Source organism: Tinamus guttatus, unplaced genomic scaffold, assembly GCF_059628265.1.
Source record: "Tinamus guttatus ecotype Peru unplaced genomic scaffold, ASM5962826v1 Tinamus_guttatus_pri_ptg000134l, whole genome shotgun sequence".
Classification (NCBI taxonomy): Eukaryota; Metazoa; Chordata; class Aves; order Tinamiformes; family Tinamidae; genus Tinamus; species Tinamus guttatus.
Window position 1 is genome coordinate 204,007 of NW_028288668.1, and position 12,882 is coordinate 216,888.

General features: G+C 36.4%; 1 protein-coding gene across 1 annotated transcript in view; it reads right to left on the bottom strand.

Annotated features, from left to right (window-relative positions):
* OCA2 (OCA2 melanosomal transmembrane protein) overlaps positions 1 to 12,882 on the bottom strand; it is a 162,946-nt gene that overhangs the window by 60,755 nt on the left and 89,309 nt on the right. The window lies entirely within an intron of this gene.

Sequence of the window (12,882 nt, forward strand, 5' to 3'; positions counted from 1 at the left end):
GTTTTAAGACACATGTTTTGATTATTGATTGAGAGGAAATGCAAATAAAATGCACAGACAGCCCAAGAAAATAACCAGAGAATGTCCTATCTGACTCATATTCTCTCTGCCCAGTTAAAATACTTTCTGTAGCTGTTCAATTTCTCTGGCACATTTATCTTAAACAATAGAATGGGATTTCAGACATGAAGTGCAAATGTTTTTCAGTAATTTTTCCTCTCTGAATGAAGCTTCTTCTATCTATCTTATCTATTTTTTTCGTAAATAGCAGATGAATTTTTGAATGCAAAAAATGAGATACATAATTTTAGCCTTTTTAATGAAATGCAAATAAAGGCTCCCACCACTTCAAATCATTTCTCTTTTTTTGTTGTGACTATTTCATACACCTCCCGCTATTTCATATATTCACAGTTGGAAAGTGATGGATTCAAAAAATTGCAGAAAAAAAAGTGAGGAGGAAAGAAGAAAAACAGTCTTTACTGGCAAATAATTTCAAGCCACAAACTTATAATCAAATACTCAACATGATTTATAGAAAAGGCAGATAGATTATTAAAGTTAGGCCTCTGCAATAGCCTTCAAAATCCATAGTTCTAAGAAAAACATGGAAGAGTGATTCAGAAAAGTTTAGGCCATTCAACTTTATATTACATGCATACATTTTTCTTTTTCCATTATGTTAAATGAAAAAAAAGATCCCAAACTATCCAGCAGTTTAAAATTAAAATTCAGTTATATCCCATTTACATCTTATTTATATATAAAAGAAATAAACAGACCGAACGCTCTCCCTCTCCATGAAGTTATAAAAAAAGACTGATATGTTTTTCAAAACACAAACAAAAAAAAAAAACCCTGAAGAGTGTGTCATATAAATATTCCAAAATCAGAGAAGGTACTTTTGCTCTCTTTAAATAAGCCTATTTTAAGAGTTTTCAATGACATATTGCACCGTCTAAATGAGAATTTCAGGTTGACTGTAATCCTTGCAAACACCCATTGAAAATACCGCACGGGCTGAGGAAGAATACAGGCATAACCTCTTGGAGATCTGCATGACCAAGGACAATGTCAGGGGAGGCCAGTACAAATGCCACATCATGGCATGGAATGTTGCTTTCATTAGCTGTCCCATGATTTGCTGCTTTTTCTCCCCTTCTAGGTGAGTTTCTGACATCTAACAGTACAAGTGTTCGCAAACACCTGGAGACAGTTTTGAACTAACATGGCAGGTACTCTCTGCGGGAGATCACCGCGGCATGAAGCTTAGCTGAAAACCTCAACAAGTGGCCAAAGAGGAAGCCTGACTGGTCCCTTTGGCAATGTCAGCTAAACCAGATAGCTTGAAACTAGCTCAAGGTTCAGGGGCTTGCTCTTGGAACCTTGCTCTTCACAAAGGCTGGTTCTTGTAAATGAAAGAAATGCTAGGTCATCACCATCTCTTCCTTCCACATTTTGCAATACCTTTTCTGTAGCTCCAGGTACACACAGTTTTGCTTCTTCTCTCCTATCCTATCCTCAAGTGTGCTGTACTGTGCACTGCTAAACAGCTGTCAAATCTTTCTATGAAGAATGAAATTGTTACCACCTGCTGGGAAGAGACTGCAGGACTGATGTGAGCTAGGAGTGGTAATACTCTCCTTTGCTCAGGATAAATGCTAGAGTCTGAAATAAGCTGAAAAATTGTGGGGTTGTGTGTTTGCTTGTTTGTGTGCCTGACTTGGATATGGGAATAATCTGAATACCAAAATGGCAAACGTCATATGGAGGATCTGTCTTTTTGTTATCAGCATTGATCAATATTTTACTTCCTACCTTTCTTAAAAAATAAGTGAATCTGTCCATTCATTTTAAACAGTTATTTTCTCTGATGGCAAAGAAAGGGACATGGAAAAGCAAAAATGCAGTGGCTGATTTTTTTTCTGGCAGCCAAGTCTTAGCTGTTCTCTGAATTTCAGTAACAGCGGGCCAAACTCCATCTTCAGTAAATAAAGATGACTGCAGTTCCTAGGAGAACACTGCAAGAGGAGCGAGATGTGTGCAGATCAGGAGATCAGGAGCTGAGTTTTACTGCTCTTTTCTACAAATATAAGTGATGATATTAGGTGCAATTAAGTGAAGAGCCTAAAAACAGCAAGTTTGCAATAGTCCTGGAACAGTCTGTGATAATGTCTTGGCACTATTTCTACCCTCCTGACACATAAGAAAAAAAAAATCAGCTTGAACATGCTATTTGGGCATAGTAATTATTTGCTAATGTTAATGAAACATAATTGAATTGCCCCAGGGTTGGAAAGAGACAAATGTATTCCAGCACCATATGTTTTAGTGGCATGTATAAGCTTCATGCACAAGGTTTACATGAGAGAATGGTGCCCTTCCTGGAAATGATGCTCCCTCCTCTTCAGAAGGTCACTGAGGATATTGATGGGTCAGTGTCACATCCTCTTGGAGTGCTCTAACAAGAAGCTGTCCAAAGAATTAAACAAGCCAGTTGCCAGCTTGGGCTGTGCAGAGCATATTGCAATAGATACACAGAGCCTATCCAGAGCATCTTTGCTTCCTCTGCTTTAACTGTAATGTCCAGATACAGCTACCTGCCTGTTTTCAGAGGAAAGGAGAGGAAGTGACAGGAAGGAGGAAGTCAGTGAAGGAATCTGGAGAGACTTCATGCAAGATCTCTGTTTATGACACCTTCAAATGACATGGTTTAACTTAAAACACCCTTTAGCTGGACAGTAATAATGTCTCTGTTTAAAAAGCAAAGGCCACAGCCACATGTATGTTACAACTCTTTAACAGACTTCTCTCCCCTAAGAGTGTGTCAAGGTTAAATAAAAGCTAAGTACATCTATCACATGTTAGCCTGCCTTCCTAGGGGAGTTAGTGACAGTGAACATGCTACATCAATGTTTTATATACTCAGTCAGCTTTACATTTTTCGGGGATCTAGTCTGAAACATATTCCCTAATTTTTAGAGAACTGAAAGTACCAGGATACATTAAAGCTGGCTACAGAAGTTGGCTTCTCTCTTCATGCATTTCTAGATCACTGGGCTATAAAAGATAGACAGGAAGAAGTGAAACAGAAATAATTATAAAAAATAACTTCTCGTTACTACAGTGAAAGCAAAGCCCATTTATATTTGCACAAACCATTTACTGCCTCTCAGTGCTTCTGTCTCACAGTAATTGGTGTTCTGGAAATATAATGTGGAAAGTAACTGAATCTAAAATCCATATCTGCACAGTTAAGGTACCCGTTGAAGACAGTGACAGTTTCTGTTGAAATTAGGAAAAAGAAATAGTGTCCAACTTTGTATTAAAATGCACCTTGCAAATTTTGTAATGCATCCTTCATAGAAAAGATTACTTTGTCTCTTTGCTGGGCTCATAGAAAAAGTACTGCAGAGATAGTCTGATGGCTTTGCTTTTCTCGTACACTTTACCCAGTAAGATTTTTTAATAATCAAACAAAAGTGCTTGAAGATAGAAAACAATCTAATGGAATCAAATAGAAGTCTAAAACATGTGGAAGATAGATGAGATGATAGAAAGAAATAATAAACAAAAACCTTTTCAAAAGCTCATTAAGAAAATTTGTGTTCCTTAGTAAAAGTAATTTTGTCTGGCCCTACCACCAGCTAAAAAATGTGATAAGCTTCATGTAAACATGTAGACATTGCATCTTCATTTTAAGTGCAGTGAATTTGAAATATTGCCTTTCTATACAAATACTGAAAGTGCATTTAAAATTATTTTTGTGGAAACTCATGTGGCACCTGAGATACCTGCACTACAAACAAAAGTCAGGGTAGCTATAACTGTGATTACATAGTTCATACCTGTATGTGGTTACATAGTTCATACCAGTATGTATACCCACCTGGAAAAACAAGAATGATGAACAGGAGAGATATGTGCAGGTTCTCCTTTTTTTAACTCAGGAACAGTTAAATACACAAATACATAATCAGAAACAAACAGATTCCTGACAAACCTGCATAAAAGACTCTAGAAATATAGTGGATCAAAACTGAACCCAAAGGCCTACTCGATTGCAGGATCAGGGACTATAGCCTGTAAATCGTGTGACACAATATTTGCTCTCATCATCACTAGCAAACTTTCAGGTGGGGTGCTCTAAGGAAGATGTTCACATCAGAAGATTCAGGGTAGAAAAGTAAGAATAAGGTAAATAGTATGGAAATTTGACTTTTGTTGAAAAATTTAAAGAATTCAGTACCTTCATTTCAAAGGCAGGAAGACTGAAAAGGTCCTGGCAAATGCCTTCTGCAGCGCACTAGGCTGCTCCCGACAACAGAGAACACATCAATGGCAGATAGGACAAGAGAGAAGAAGGAGGAAGAATAATAGCAATGAGGAAGATTCTGCTTACATATTAGAACCAGGTTAAGAAATCAGCAGTTAAGAAATCAGTAAGAATTTTCAAAATCAGTTAGATCAGCTTCTGCCGGGACAAAAAAGGTAATAATCCGATCTGAAGGATGGCCCCACAGATGTTTGTAAGTGAGCAAAGTAGCATATGCCTTTTGGTTTATCTTTACCATTTCACTCACAGGCTCCATCGGTCAACATGGCCACAGCAACTTTTTGTGAACTACAAGAACTGTCTTAGCCACAAAGCATATATCAGGCCTAACAGCTAAAACGTATTTAGTGTTAAATCATTATTTCAGCACATCACTGAGCATATGAGAAAGTCAATTCTATCACTTTGTTCCAGCAGCTGAATTGGAAGAGGTCTGATACACTCTATAATCCTCACAGATTTATCTTAAGGATAAATATGTCAATCCGTCATATGTGAGGGTATAGAATACACAAACATACACTCAAATCTACTTTTATATATACATATAGAAATATTTTGGTCAAACAATTTAAAAATTGCAGTGGTGCTCACTCTACTCCTCTGAGTAGTGACTGCTCTGAGTTCTGAATGCAAAACAAAATATCCTGTATTCAGGTTCTTACACTTTTTTTTTTCTAGTTTTATCATGTGTCCTTGAATATATATATTCTGGATCATGCGGACATTTTTTAAATAATACTTGTTGGCAGCTGATAAGCATTATTTTCTTTTTAATACCCTTTTATGAAATTCCCTTGTTATAAGGCAATTTGCTGGTCTCTTGAGCAGTCCTTTTCATAGGCTTAGCTTCCTAGAAATCGTTTCCAGCTGTTTTGTGCTATTTGTAGCAACACAGTTTAAAATTACTCCATGGGGAAAGAACTATGATGGTAACAGTCCAGGACAGCTTGCACTGCAACAGGAAATGTGAAGTACAATATAAGAAGAGTGAAAGAACATGAAAAAACTTAATGGAAACTATAAAACCATCCAAGGCAAAAGGCAAAAAAAAAAGCAACCTTTGATGACAGAGGAAATTTCAAAGTTAAAAATTAAAGCATAGAAAAAACAAAAAGACAGAAGACTGGCTCCTCTTTAATCACAGATGAGCACATGTACATTAGTCCAAAATGGGCAAGATTTTATTGCATAACTTCAATGTCATGAGGTCAGAATGGAGAAATCATATGCACCATTGTATTGCAATGTCAACACTCAACTTTGCTAATTCTCCCGATCAATCTAAACACAATTTCACAGATGACATAGGATGACATTCAAAGTAGAGCACTGTAAGAAGGAAATCATGGTTAAAGGGTGCCATAGCTGAGCACTATATCTACAGAAAATATGTGTTGACAAGTATATAGTCCTGTATATTGCATCAATACATAAATCTAAAAAAATTTACAGCATTATTTCAGTAAAGGTCATTGCAAACAAACACTCACACTGTTGGCATACCCTCATTGACTCTAGTGAGTCAAAAATAATATGAGAAGATGCAAATATGAAGATACAGTAAAGGTCAACTTTTCCAGAAGTATGAACTACATCACAAAAGGTGCAACAGCATATACAACTGTTTCTTTTTTTCCAGCTGTCAAATATAAGGGCAACTGCAAGGAAAGAGGATATTTTTCCATACTTAATTGCATGTTTGTAAAGATGACTATGCATTTTTGAGGGCACATTTTTGTGAAAACTATCCAAAAAGAAATAAAAATTGGCCCTGGAAAATAGATCTCTTATTCTCAGAAAAAAATGCTGAGCAGGAGAAACAACACAGATGTGGACCATACTTTCTGAGTCATAGCCAATGCTGACTACATCAATTAGTTCTGCTCCAAAATGCACATTATTACAAAATAATTGTCAAATTTATTTTTAATTCATATACATTCTAACAGGACTTTTTTTCAATTTTACTATAAAGCAAAGGCATACTAAGTCTTGTAAATATAATTATGTCCATTTTCATTTTAAAACCGCAAAATGCGCCTACTGTGTGGCAATTAAATTCTTCATACTACCTACTCAGGAACTAGCAGCGAGTCATTTGTATTTCTCTTCTTGATATCGACATAAAAGTACTAGACATCTTAAGCTAACACTGCTGCATGCACAAATAGATTTGAAAAGGTATCAGGCAGAAGACTGAAGCCAGAGCAAAGAGGAGAATAGAGCTAAAGCAGGGTAAATATGCCAAACTCCGCTCACTAATGCAAATGACGCCACCTGGAAGATCAGTAGCTTTAAAGATGCCTGGAAGAAACCCATTGGAACTGATGAAGGGTTTAGGGCATTTAAACAAGAAAAAGGTGCACTAAGATATCCTGCAACAGTGATGTGGGCACTCTTGCCAGATACTACACTTTGTTGCTCTATTTCCTACCATTATCAGGCCAGGAATTAAAGGAAAACCACCAGTTATGGTGCAACATTACAGCTTCATATAGGTGCAACATTAATGGAAAATCAGTTAGAGAAGTTACCAGTGGCAAAAGTGCATAGGATGAGTAATTACAGATAAAAGGTCATTCCTATAGATGGAAGCCAAGTCCTTGACAATGAACTGGAGCACATTAAAAACAATTCCCTATTCAATCAGTATCAACTGTCACAAAAGACAACTTTTTCTAAAAATAGAAAACACCAAATATCGACCTGCAGTGGAAAGAAACAGCTCAGGAGCTCTGGGTGAGAGCAGCGCAGGTGGAAAGGGATCTGCTGGGAACCAGTGGGATTAAGGGGGCTCCAGGGGCAGCTCTGAGCTGTGGTGCTGTGGAACTAGGGCCAGAACAGCCAGGTGTCCCTGCCCGGCAGATGCATTCAGAAAAAGCCAATGCTCTGGAAGCCAAACGCATGGAGAAGCCCACAGCCTTTTCTGCTGCCATTGCCTTCACTGGATTAGCATACGTACTGCTCCAAAAAGCTAAAAGCTGATCCGTGGCTCAATGACGTCAACAGAAGTGGTCCTCTTCTTTTCAATGGATTTGGATCCAAATATAGAGACAATTCAGTAAAAATGGAGTCCTTCCAATTTGATGCAGTACTGTTGCCCAGTGAGCAGCATATTGCCCATGGCCTAGCAGAGGAGCTGCACCTGAGGCTTTTTAATAACTGTGCAAGGATCTGCCAGGTGGTGTCTGGTGACTTGTCTAGGCTTGCTTGGACCTTTATCTTAGCTTGTTTACCAGTTTCAGCAATTGCCTAATGGTTAGATGGATAATATCTAATTTTAGTTTTGCTTAGCTTTGTGTAAATGTGTGGTTTATGCCTATTGTTGATAATTATTATACACATATGAATAACAGTTAGCGATGTTGTGTAGAATGAACTATTTATGACCCTAGCATAATGATGCAGTGTAAAGGGGTACAGACAAGGAGTGATAGCAAAAGTCTTCAACATCTTGGCATATGATGATACCAAAAGTCCCAGGACAATTGATCAGTGGTCAGTTACGGATAGTAATGCAACCTTAGAAGCAGGACAAGACCCATTTTAGGGCCAAACAGAAGGACGAGGAATATGTATCTACAGCACACCGAACAGAATAAAATTGGAGAGAATAGAATAAAATTGGAGGGAACATGGAGTTGTAACCAACAGGGGTAAAAAGAAAAAAGCTGGTAGACTTTAGAAGACATATAACAATGAACCCAAATGGATCCAGGCCATTAGGAAGAAGAAGCCATCAACAACACAATGCACCTCCTGGTAAAGAGAGAAAGAAAGACCTATGACACTTCTCTCATCAAACACCTGAAGATACCAACAACTCCTGTGACTCCTCCCAGCCTAAAACTGGGAAGCTTAGCACCCTGCAGAGCATGGCTGCACAACCGTAATATTAGAAAATAAGGAGTAGATGCTGGGCGGGGGGTTTGTTTGTTTGTTCGTTTTTGTATAACAACTTTTAACTGTAGCACTGCTAGTGAGTTTTGTATTAATTACAGAATGTGTACTGTAGAATTAATATTATTGTTAAGGCATCTAACAATAACTATTTTGTGTTTTGCTTACAGAGATAATATTTTTAATTTGTCTAACAATAAATAATTAGCTCATATAAAGGGTGTTCCCTTTTTCAAACACAATGACATAAGGATAACATCATCACTAATACTTTCAAAACCAGAGCTAACTGCCACATACAGAGAAGGTATCCCTAATCAAATGTTTTGGGAACTAAAACTGTCTGCTCTGCTGGTGTGTGTGAAGGAGTTTCTAGGCAACCACAGCTGACATGCTGCTATTTTGAGCTGTATAGAAAAGGTCCAGAGATCTGAAAACAGGATAAACTTAACAATGTGTCTTTTGGCATTAAACCTTTGTTTGATTTAATCTATATCATATCTCATGTTTTATAGTTTAATATGCTGTCCGTCTTACTGGGATTTTCTGTACTATTAGCACTAATCTATAATAGACCAACCTATTAAAATCATCTTTCAAACATTTTGTAAATAATCTCTCAGTAATATTGAATAATTTTATAATAGACCTTTCATTTTAACTATTGCCAAATTCACCTGAAACAAAGCATTTCCAAAATAAAAACAACTCTTTTCTACTCCATCTCTATGCATACAAAAGTTTAGAAATTGTGAGAACATAATTTGTTTTTTTGTTTTCAATTTTATTGCTTGTTAACAGCAACAAATTTATACAGCTCCACCATCATACAGTATGGTAGCATAAGATGGTTTAATCTACGTATTACCAACAGCAGATGAGCAAAAAGTTACAGAATAACAGTTCAAAGTGTAAAAATAGGAGCCGTGTAGATACTCTGGAGTTAACACATCTTTCAGACTAATGGAATCTGTCCACACTTTTCTCAGGTATGAACTCCTGCTCCATGGCAATTTATGACTGTTTTTTAACGTGGCAAGTTCTACTGCACACAGCGAGACAGGACTTCACTCACAGAGCTGCTGTGGGGTGATTCAAATTTAAAAACATTTCACCATTTAAAAGAAATTCCCTAGTGCAAATTCAAAAGCAGATGCTGTGTCCCAAGGCCAAGACAGAAGTTGAGGATAATATTTATTACAGTTTGGGCAGCTTAATAGGTAGGTGCACTGCATACTCAGGACAGTAGTTTTTAAGACATAATCATAGCTGCTGTTTATTCTTTGTACCATTTCTTGAAAATGCTGCACAAAATAATGTGAAAGAAGCTAGTTGTTAAAATCTTAGTAGGCTGTAGTAATGGAAAACTAGCTTCCGTGTTTCTAAGCCAAACAAATATTGATATGGAAATTTTGACATTCAACATTTTAGTTCTGTGATTCAATAGCAAATTCTAAGTGAGTCCATGAAGTGCTTTAGGGCTATGCAGGCCATTTTTCATCATTAAGCAATCTACCAGACAAAACGTCCTCAGCCTCTACTCTATTATATTTATTGGTTCAACTCTAAATTACAGTAAAAGATGACAACTATGCATGGCCATTTAAATAAAAGCAAGACAAAAATCAAGAGAAATTAGATTTCAGTAATTTTAGAGCCAATCCTCTCTCTTGAGTTTGAGGTGACACTCTTCTGAATGGTAAGGTAAAATTTCCACTATAATTTGCATAACATTCTCCGTAGGCATCATTTGCTTTTTTGTTCTGCTGATGCCATTTCCAATTAAGGTATTTAATTACTCCCATGAATTTCTTTGGTATTTCTTATAAATTATGGAAATGAGACAGAAAATACAATAACCAATATCTAAAGGAATGGCAATACAACAAGAGTCTTTTATATCTACAGCAATTGAACACATTTTTTATTTAATGCAATGGTAATAAAATAAAAAGACTGCACACTATGGCCTAATGAACACGAAAATGACAGCTTGAATTAAATGAAAATCATTCTACATTCTTTAAGGATTTAAATGTTACTAGTCAAGAGAAATTGCTAATAGTTCCCTATTTCAGATCCTCAAAAGGATCTGTAAATGATGAGAGTTTTCCAAGAGAAAATAGATTTAACTACATGCATGAGATATTTTCAAACAAAGTAACAATTCACTGTATACATGGAGAAATTTTAGCTCTAGAGAAAACACAGTAGTGAAAATATAGGCCTAGGACTTTTGCTTGACTTGAGTTTTGATTTACAGAACTTAGGCAACTACCCAAAAAGGTGATAGTGATCCTGTTTGTTGCTTAAAAGAGTAAACCACATTTTTTAAAAAACTGATATAACTGGGTTCTTTACTAACATCACTTCTGGTTAATAATATCAAAGTTATTTTAATCAAATTCCAAAATTATCAATCATCAAGCTGACTCTCCATCTAAGTGCTAGGTTTTTGTTTTCATCTAGCTGTGTCAAACTTGCTACAGTTTGACTGCTTTATAAAAAGTGAAGTAATATAGGGTAAAGTGAACCTATCTGTAAATTGAAAGTAGGTTCAACAAATCACACCTGTTGCTTACCTCCTCTCATTATTCACTATTTCCATAGACTACTTTAAGGGGAGCTGAAGGTAATTACTTTATGGATGTCTGATGCTCAGATAGCCAGAGCTATCAGGCATGACTGACTCACTTTGAACTTTCTCTATTGAAAAAACAAACAAACAAACAAACAAACAAAAAAACCTATTTTATATTCTAAATCATAGAATCATAGAATGCTTAAGGTTGGAAGGGACCTCTAGAGATCATCTAGTCCAAACACTCGGCACACGCAGGGTCACCTAGAGCATGTGGCACAGGACCATGTCCAAGTGGTCTTTGAAGATCTCAAATAAATAAACCTTGCTTTATTTTACTTTAGAAGTTTGGGTGTTTTTTTGTTTGTTTGTTTGTTTTTGCTCTTTTTTTTTGCTTTTCCCTATATTCAAATATTCAAAGGTCTAGACATACCTGCCTAAAAGTTAAAGCCCACACAGGAACCAGGTTCAGTGCTCAAAGGGATTCTACATTCATCATTTCTTTTTTTCTTTTCAGATATTTTATCAACAAAACATAATCCTACAGGAACAGGACACAGATATTATGGAAGTCTTAACTAAGTTTTCCATATCTGTTGGTTTAAATTCTCAGTATTAACCTTGGATTCATAGATAGTCCATGGAGTTAGACTAAATAACTTGATGAGCAGGTACAAGAAAACTGAGTAGGAAGGTGTTCTGCATTTTAAAAGACTGTTAAGGATGCTAACTTTATTATTTAAATTAAAATGTCAGTTCCCTCAAATTATATCAATGACTCCAAGTTAATAATGAAAAAATTATATCAAGGCTGGGGACTGATAAAAAATTCTGTAATCTCTCTAATTCACTCTACCAAATGCAATTAAAAGTTATTAGATTTCTAACACTTCAGCTTCTGTATAAAACATTATTCGGGTAGAAAATTAAACACTGAACTACAATCTATTCTCATCTTTATAAGAAAAACATATTGAAGAAATTTAACCAAACCATCAGAGTACAAGATGTTCTGTATTTTAAGAAGTATTTTTGTACGCTGGAGAACTAAAATCCACAGAGAATCACAGTAGCATTACTTCAGTAATGGTATATAACTGATAGCTGACATCAAGATAGTAGAATTCAGGAGTTACCAATAACACCTCAGCACAAGCTTGCAGGTTCCATTAAATGTTAATAGAAATAATGCATATGACTTAAGAACATTTCTTCATTAATCTGTTAGATTTGCCATGAATATATAACAGGGAGAATTTAGACAGAATACAGACATCCTGCATTAACTTTCAAAGTTTCAGGTGAAGATCAGCTAATGAATAACAGAAACCTGCACTGCTGGCCTTGCCGGTGTTTTCATTTATTTTACTAATGTAAAATGATACGAAAATAGTAATGAGCAGTTATCGACAGTATTGTCTCCACGTACATTACCATTTAGAGGGCATACCTTAGGAGAGGCATATGCAACCACTGTTAGATAGTTTTTACTGACTGTGTGGGGGTTTTCAAAAACACTTTTAGGTTTAATTCATAAAATCTTGCATGGTTTAAAGTCTGCTTATCAGAGATGGGAAAGTAAGGGTGAAAACTGACTTCTTTCTGAACTCCCTTCTTACATATTCTTAGCCATGGCAACTTCAAATACCTTCCCACATCTTTAATTCCTCCATCTTCCTACACCTTGGTAATATAGCACTTTTGCTGCTATAACATCTCAGTACAGCTTTCAACTCCTTAACAGCCAATAACCTATTGACTGAAATTTCCCATTTCCCGAGCAAATATTCTGGAACCTAGTATGTTCAGCTGAGGCTGGTATTAAAGGAGAAGAAGGCCTGGCTGAGATATCTCCTATCCTAACCATGAACTGCTCCAGGATGCCTTTCACCTGCCAAAGAGGTGTTCCTGAGTCTATCTATCTGCACTGTCTGGTAACTTCATATCCCAAGCCACACCAATGTGTTGGGCCAAGGATCAATCCCAGGAATTAACACATCTCACAACTTAGCTGTACCTGCCAAAACACATTGCTCCAGTCAGGGTAGCACACAGCCTCCCA